The sequence below is a fragment of the Onychomys torridus genome, chromosome 22 (genome assembly GCF_903995425.1).
Source record: "Onychomys torridus chromosome 22, mOncTor1.1, whole genome shotgun sequence".
Classification (NCBI taxonomy): Eukaryota; Metazoa; Chordata; class Mammalia; order Rodentia; family Cricetidae; genus Onychomys; species Onychomys torridus.
Window position 1 is genome coordinate 15,852,693 of NC_050464.1, and position 8,746 is coordinate 15,861,438.

Here is an 8,746-nt window from a genome sequence, read left to right on the forward strand (position 1 = left end):
CACGAGCCAGAGACGCGTTAGAAATGACCAATCAGAAAACGCCAAGGGGGTGGAGCTTCTCGCTCCGCGACTCGGCTGAGGGACGGGAGGGGGTCAGTGCGGACCCTCGCCAACGGCCGCGGTTTCTGGCCGGCCCGCCCCGCACAGCGACAACCAATCACAACTCTGGAGGAGAGAGATGGAGCCAATGAGACGCAACCCAGGAGGCGGGGACAACAGCGCTCAACTTCAAGGGATTAGAGACCCGGAGACCGCAAGCCTGAGAGTCCGGCCCTCTTTCAAAGGAGACCAATTGCAATCTAGAGACGGGCGAGTGACTGTCAAGATCACCAATTAGAACCTCGAAAGGGCACCTGTCCCGGCCTCTTCTCTGAGGGACGGCTCTGCCGACCAATAGCATAGGCGAGGGGATGGTCCTTTCACTAAACAGGAGGCGGGGGGAGCTAGAATTTTTGAGACGCAGGTAAAGACAGAACGCTGCGTGCTGGGCGGGCTGACAATGCAGTGTTAGATAGAGCCGGGTCCTAGCTGAACGTGCTGGGGAGCAAGCCAGCCTCCGGGAAGTGAGGAAGGGAGACGGACGCCCCGGGCCAGCGCAGGCCGTTGTCTCTACCGAAGGGACCGTTGTGCAGGCTGAGTCCCAATGGGGGCCTCCAGGGTTGACCCAGGATGAGGGGGCTTCCAGCTCAGACGGGGAAAGTCGCCAGACCTGCCAGCTCCACCAGACAAGGCTTGTGTGCCCAGACCAAATTTTAGAGCCGGCGAAAGATCTCAAGACCGTTGTTTTTTGTTTGCTTTTGGAAACGGTTTCTCAGTGTAACCCTGGCTGTCCTGGAACTCGATCTGTAGAGCAGGCTGGCCTCGAACTCAGATCCGCCTGCCTCTGCCTCCTGAGTGCTGAGACTAAAGGCGTGCCTCACCACTGCCCGACTAAGATCTTCGTTTTTTCATAAATGAGGAAACTGATGCTGAGCAAATATCAGGCGTCCGTGTGGGACTCTTTCCCCTGCTTTGATAATGCACTTTGTCTATTGGAAACCTCTTGTTTGAGCCTGCCATGCCAGCATTTGGGAAGATGATAGGAGGATCAAGACTTTGGGGTCCGGTCATTTCCAAGCCAGCCTGGAACATGAGACCCTTGTCTCAAAACGATAGGTTTTTGTTTGTTTGTTTTTTTGTTTTTTTTTAACCTCTTGAGGTGAAATGGAGTACAGAAAAGGATCCCAAATGGAAGAGGCAGTAAAAGAATACTTTTTTTTTTGAGATTATTTAATTTTTAAATAATGTTAGCATTTAGTGAACCTCCCTGCCTGCCTTTGAGCCACTTTGAGGAAACAGACACCCCCAACGCCCTTGATCTCAGCTCTTCTGCTGCAGAATTTGGTCTTTAGGATGACAGGCTGCTTTGTGCCAGCTTTCCCATCCCCTGAACTTTGCAGTATCCCAGTCCTACCACACCAGTGACTAGAGCGGCTCCAGTCTTGCTGTTTGGCAGCATTCTGCTCACTGATCAGTATCCACAGTTTATCCAGGTTGACAGTTCAGCCGAAGCTCTGGTTCCTCTTTAAGTGGTAATGACTCATACCAACTTTCCCAGAGTCACCTGGATGATTCTGTCCAAGTTGATCTTGTGATGAGGCATGCCACTAGCATCCCCCTTTCCCCTCCTGGACGCTTCCGGTACTTACCAATGTGGCTATGGGCTCACATGGTCCCGGAATTTCAGTCTTTTTCTCAGTCTGGGTGGCATGGTGGCCTAAGGAAAGAGGAAGATTGGCTCTTTGAGACAAGATCTCATATAGCCCTGGCTGGCCTCCAGCTGGCTATGCAGCTAGGAATGACGGTGCACTCTTCCTGCCTCGAAAGTGCTAGATTACAGGTGTGCACCGTCATGCAAGTTCACTTAGCTTAAAATCCTTTGTAGTGACACAAGCCCCCAAGTCTGCTTCCTGGGCTGCCTGACCACCGGTAACTGAAGTTGCTGTCTCCTAAGTCATACCTGCTATGCTAATGTGCCTAAACATTTATCAAATTATTAAAATGTGGGAGAGGGTTTAGCTGGTTGCTCTTGCAGAGGGCTGTCTGAAGCACCCCTAGAGTGGCTCACTGTATCCAGTTTGAGGGGGTGTCCCGGGCTCTCTTCCAACCACCACAGGCACTGCACACGCATTCCTCCACAGGTACACTCCGGCACACAGGATGAAAAAGAAAGCGAATCTTAGGGGGCTGGAGAGAGAGATGGCTCAGAGGCTATGAGTACTTGCGGTCCTTGCAGAGGACCCCCCAGGTTTTGTCCACAGCACTCACATGGCAGCTTACAACCATCTGAAACTCCCAATTCCATGGGATCCAGGCATTTATATATTTATATGGTATACATACATGCAGGCAACACACACACAAAAGATCTTTTTACAGTCTAAGTGTTTAAATAATAGCTGGACATGATGGTCCACCATGCCTTTAATCCCAGCACTGGGTGGGGGAGGGATGGGGGAGCAGGCAGATCTCTGTGAAATCGAGGTCAGCCTGTTCTATAGAGCGAGTTCTAGGATAGCCAGAACTAAGGGCTACACAGTTTCAACCCCCCAACACACCAAAAAAGAAAGCAGGTGTTGGAATCCAAGGCCATGCACATGTTAAGCAGATGCCCTACACATGAACTATATTTCCTAGTTACCACAGATAATAGAGTTGGCGTGGGTGATGAATGTCTCACTAGAGCAGTCAATCAATGGATCTGCTGGGCACTTATACACTGGTTTTCTAGCAGGATTAAATCCTTTTGCGATCCTGAAAAGGCTAAATTCCTTACATTTATTGGTGTAGACCTGCTCCTACCTGTCGTGTACAATCTCATCTGCTGTTTCTCCTGGACAAAGTCACTCCACAGAAAAAGCTAAGTGCCCAGGCTCTAGAAGATGCCCTGAACTCCAGAAGAAATTCACCCTTTCCCCACCTTAATAGCTTGTCCTTTGCACATGCCACGATGCCACTGGTCACCGGGAAGAAGTCTGTGATTTTGGACTTGTTTTCAGTAGATTGTAAAGAATTTGTGTTCAGTTGTTCCCTCTTGCATCTGGCCTTTGTGAGCAGGAAGTGAGATCAGGGCCCCTTTTCTCCATTGTCATTGTCCGTCAATTTTTTTTTTTTTTTTTTTGAGACAATGTCTCATAATGCAGTAATGCAGGCTGGCCTCAAACTCATTATGTAGCCAACAATGACCTTGAACTCCTTCCTCATCCTCCTGTTTCCACTTCCCACGTGCTGGGATTGCAAGTGTGCACCACCATATTGGGTTTTATCTGGTGCTGGGGATCAAACCCAGGGCTTCATGCATGATAGGCAAGCACTCTACCAAATGAACTACATCTAACCCTATACTTTTTTTCTCTTCTTTTTTTTTTTTTCCTTTCTGGCTTTGTACTCTTGAGATATAGAGACTGAGGACTGCTCAGGAGTCCCCATTTTTCTCTTCAGAGTTAAAATTAAAAGTGAGAAAATCTACTACTATTTCCTAAGAGGGGAGGACTTACCATCTACCAATAGTTCCCTCTTTATATGTCTCCAGTAAACCATGTATCATCCCATGAGCCATCTGGTGGCTGGATCTGAGCTAGAACCAGAAGCTTGTTCTGGGGTCAGGTTAAGGAGAATAGGTCACAGTCGCTGGACAGTGAGGTCACAAAAAGGTTTATGTGCCCCAGACTCCATGGGGGTGGAGCCTAGATGATTGAGGGGCCCTAGAGGTCCCCCAAGCCCAGACTGGGGACATGGTGTGGGAAAGGCAGCGGGGACAGGGGCCTGGGGCCTGGGGAGCCAAGGGGCCTGGAGGGATGAGGGCAGGAGCAGGGAGGGGACAGTCAGGATGTTGAGGAGAAGCCGGAGACAGAAGCTGCAAAAATTGACCAGGCTGTGCAGACAGGACGAGGGGCTCCGGGTGAGGGGCGTGGCAAGGCCAGGGAAGGGCAGGGAGCTGACTGACAGCAAGAAATCCAGGGGGAGGCCAAGGAATAAGGCAGGCAAGGGAGGGATGTTGGCCTGAGGTCCTAGAGAGAGACGGGAGGGCTGGATTTGCTAGCACAGAGCTGGAGCTGGCTGAGCCCTAAGGCAGGCGCTTACAAAAACCTAACAGTTTGACAGCAGAGAAGGAAGACAGGTGTGACCCCCACAGAACCCCTTTGCTCCCTTTCTCCTCTGGCAGGTGAAGCGCAGCTGCCCTTCTTGCGGTCTGGAGGCCGGGAATGAGAAGGAGAGAGGGAACCCTATTTCTGTGCAGTTGTTTCCCCCAGAGCTGGTGAGTCTTTAGGGTCTGGGGAGGATTGTGAATGCGGGGGCTGAGGGGCAGCCCGGGACTCCCCTGCCCCCCCTCTCCTGCTCCTCCACAGGTGGAACACATCGTCTCATTCCTCCCGGTCAAAGATGTTGTCGCCCTAGGCCAGACCTGCCACTACTTCCACCAAGTGTGTGATGCCGAGGGCGTGTGGAGACGTATCTGTCGAAGGCTCTGTCCACGCGTCCGTGACCAGGGCTCTGGTGCCCGGCCCTGGAAGAGAGCAGCCATCCTTAACTGTACACTTCCCTCAGTTCTTCTTCTTTTTCTTCTTCTTCTTCTTCTTCTTCTTCTTCTTCTTCTTCTTCTTCTTCTTCTTCTTGCCTCTCCCCTTCCTTATTCTGGGAACTTCCTTCTTTGTCAAGTTGCCTGGTGATCTTTGCACCCCCTGGCAACAGTACCATTTCAGCCAGGTCTCCCTGCATGCACCAACTCTTCCAGATCTTACCCTAGAGACACCCCTAGTCCCCAGACCTGGAGTTTCTCCCTCTTTTAAATCAGAGTTAACTTTGTCAGCTTTTGTGTATGTCGTGTGTGTGTGTGTGTGTGTGTGTGTGTGTGTGTGTGTGTACTGATGCATCTGCTCACTTGTGGAGGCCAGAGGGTAACATTAGTTGTCTTCCTCTGTCCCTCTCTATCTTATTTTTTTATTATTCATTTTTATTTTATGTGTATAGATATTTTGCCTGCATGTATGGCTATGCACAACATGCATGCAGTGCCTGTGTAGGCCGGAAGAGGGCATCAGATCATTTGGCCCTGGACTGCCACATGGGTACTGGGAACCAAACCCTGGTCCTCTGGAAGAGCAGCCAGTGCTCTTAACCACTGAGCTGCTTCTAGCCCTGCCTTAGGTTTTTAAATAGGCTCTCACTGAACCCGGAGCAGGCTCTCACTGAACCCGGAGCTTGCCATGGCTAGACAGGATGGCCAGCAAGCCCGGGGATCCTTCTATCTCTCCCTTCCCCTTTCCCCAGCCAGTGCATGCTCGCGTTAAAAATACTCCATGCCAGCTTTTACGTGGGTGCCAGGGCTCTGAACTCAGGTCCTCATGCTTGCACAGAAATGCTTTACACATTAAGCCATCTCCCCAGCTACCCACCTTATAACAGTTGAGATGAGGCAACTCCCTTTTTCCCCACCATGCTTATGTGTGTGGTGTGTGTGTGTGTTGTGTGTGTGTGTGTGTTTCCCCGGTGGGGGTTTCCCCCTCCCCACATCACCTGGCGTTCCCCTTCCTGCGCCTATTTAGGCTTTTTTTGCTGCGCTCCAGCCCTGGCCCTAATCCCCCGCTCCCTGCAGGTCCGCCTGCCCGCTGCGTCCTCCGCCAGTCGGGAGGTTCCATCATATTTCACTCCCCCTGTGCCGTGCCCCACTCCCCCGTCCATCAGTTCCCTCTGCCTCCCCCCCGCATTCATCCGGCCGCCCGCTCGCCGAGCAGTACATTCCCCCCCCCCCCACCCCCCCCCCCCCCACACCCCCCCCACCGACGCTGGCATTGGGCCGCCTTTCCGGCCCCCCGAATTTCTTTGGGCAGCCTCCGTGTGACGCTGGTCTGCTTCTCCCCCGCCCGGGCTGCTTGAGTGCGCGGGGGGGCTGAAGGCGCATCCCTGGTTTCTCGCAGGCTTTGGGTACTGCTGTGAGCGTGCGTCCCTCCGCGCGCTCCTTGGCGCTCCCTGCGCCGGTGTGCTCCCCCACTGGGGTGAACACTGCCTCACTCCGCGTCCATCAGGTCCTCCACTGGAAGAACCTGGGTTGTGAGCTCTTCAGGTGCACATCTGTGGCTTGTTTTGCGGTCTGTGGGCAGAAGAGCCGTACGTGGGCTCTCCGCATGGGCAGTGGGCTTAAGGCCATTCCCCCGTTACCTTCCGAACCCTTCTCTGCGCCAGCCAGTTGTGAAGTGCGCCCCCCTTTTTGGAGTCTGCGTTGCAATGTCCTGCATCGACCCTCGATCACTGTGCCCTCGTTTGTCTCCACCCATAGTTTTTTCCGCTTCTTTGCTTTTATCCTGACGTGATTTTCGACTGTGGTCGGGTAAAAAGGGTCAAACACAAAGAAACCCTGGCTTTTTTAAAACTAAATTACCTTCTGGGGGGGCATTTGCTTTTGGGGCATCTTAGGCAGAAAATTCTGCCCCGGTGACAACACGGAACGAGATGAATGCAGCTTTCAGGTGTCCTAGTGGCATGGTCTCACTTCAAGCCCGAGGTGCTGATGTAACCAGATTTTCTAGAGCATTGGAGCTATGAGCTTGGGGCTTGTGCTTCGCTGGCCATATTGAAGCAGTTTCCCTACGTGCAGGGAGCCTTTCGGCTTGTTCCCAGCACCACGTATACGGGGTGTGGGGTGGAACACTGTGATCCCTAGCAATCAGGAAGATAGAAGCTAGGAGATACAGAAGTTCAAGGGCTAGCCTGGAATAGCACATGAGATCTTGACTCTCAAAAGAATGAGAGAGGGAGAGCGAGAGAGAGGAAGGAACAGGAGGAAAGGAAGGAAGAAAGAAGGAAGTTACAAGTACAGAGTCTCAAAATGCCTTGGTTTAAACGCCATCGTCTTTCTATTAAGTACTGGGCCTGACTGTCCACTTTCACCCTGTGGTGGGAGGCAAACTTTCATAGATAGGAGCATCAAGGTAAGATTAAAACTCAATACCTGTTTTATCTGGAAAAAAGAATGTAAGCAGAATTGCTGGGCATGTAGCACTCATATTCTGGCATGTTTGAAGGGGGCCCAGGGAGCTTGTGTCAGCCACCCAGGAAAACATGAGCCAGCTGTTCTCCGTGAAGTAATTAAGAATGGGGTCCCTTAGAGGCTACCATGCACTGGCCAAGTTCCCTGGGGGGTGACTGTGATTGACAGGTCCGACTGAGGCTCTCGGTAACATCAGACAGAGGACTTAGGAATTTTTTTCTTTGGGGAATTGACTAGAAGATCCAAGTCCACTGGGGCTCTGAGAAGTTGATCTCTGCAAGGTTAGGCTGGCCCACACCCTGTAGACTTTTTCTACTGAAAGTCTATTTTTGTGGAGGCAAACGTTCTGTTAGCTTACACCTAAGGATTGGAGGACACGAACTGGAATGTGGCTAGGTGTGTCAGCATTGCTAATTCCAATATTCCAAAGCTTTAGGAGCCCTGTTGTGAGGTGTAAATTGGCCTGAAAAAAGACACATAGAAAACAGTTAAATATGAGGTACAGATATCTTTGCTCTCAGGAAATTAATGGCTCCTGTTCATATTTGGCTCTCTGAACCTGATGAAAGGCATGACCAATTCTATCATCTGTATATGAGCTCGGAACATTTGCTATTAATCTTGACGAGGCTTGGCACTTCTTATTTATCAAGTAGTTCAAGCTTTGAGCTGTTGCAGAGGCTTTCATCGGCCTTGCAGTGCATACCTGCCATGCTCAGGGTTTCCCGGATCTGCTTCTTACTTCTCTAACTTTTGGATCAATACCAGATGGCAGGTTGGTCATTAGGGTTAGGACCGCAGGCTGGCGCTTGGCCCATCCGACCTGTAAGCGCCACTTGAGGGTCTAGTTGAGTTAAGGGTATGTTTCCCTTGCATTGAGAAATGCTAGCTCCTTTGAGCCTTTAAGAATGGTCTAGTCGGGCTAGGTTGTCGGTCAGCTGGTTGAGCATGTTGGACCTGCTAAGTATGTGCAAGGCTCTGGTGCACCAGGACTCCAGAAAGGAGAGAAGAGAGAGGTCAGAGCGAGATGAGAGAGAGAGAGAGAGAGAGAGAGAGACTGTATGCAGCAAGGTCATGCAGCAGCAAATGGGAAGAAGGGTTTGGCGATGGGGGTACTAGGAGGCAGGTGTCAGTCCCAATAAACAAGCACTCAGAGAGTGTTTTGAAGGTCTGTCTTGGTTTTCACTATCTGTAAAGTGAGATGTGTTTTGTCTTAGTGATTAACGAAAAGGTGCTTTAAAACCAGCGCAGGCAAGCGTGGCAGCTAGGATCCTGTGCGTAGATGCGGATCTGTGTCTCTGCCCAGTTGGTCCTCATGCACTGCTGCTCTCTGGAAAGGGCTGGTAATTCAGATTCCATTCGCGAGTGTCACGATGAACCTACCATCTTACTGCTTCAAGAAGTGTTGCATCCAGAGGCATTTACGGTTGAGTTCATTGCATGGGGGTAGGTGGGGGTTGCTTTAGGAGTGAAGGTAGCTGGGCGCGAGATGGTTTGACTTCTTGTTTCAGGCGGCCGCTTGGATGAGAGCATTGCTGCAATGATGCGACCTGGCTGAGCTGCCTTTTCTCAGAATGGCTATGAGGTCATTAGCCAGTTTTTTTTGTTTTTTTCCAGAGGTGCCAGGGATACACTTCTAACTTGTTCACTTCTTGATCAGGTTCTGGTAGGAGGTGAGCAGAGAGTCACATGGTAGCTTAGACACCAACCACACAAACC

General features: G+C 51.2%; 1 pseudogene; it reads right to left on the reverse strand.

The window, feature by feature from the left end:
• Positions 1-17: 17 nt before the first annotated feature.
• On the reverse strand, positions 18-1,750 carry LOC118572639 (annotated as a pseudogene).
• Between the last annotated feature and the right edge of the window lie 6,996 nt (positions 1,751-8,746).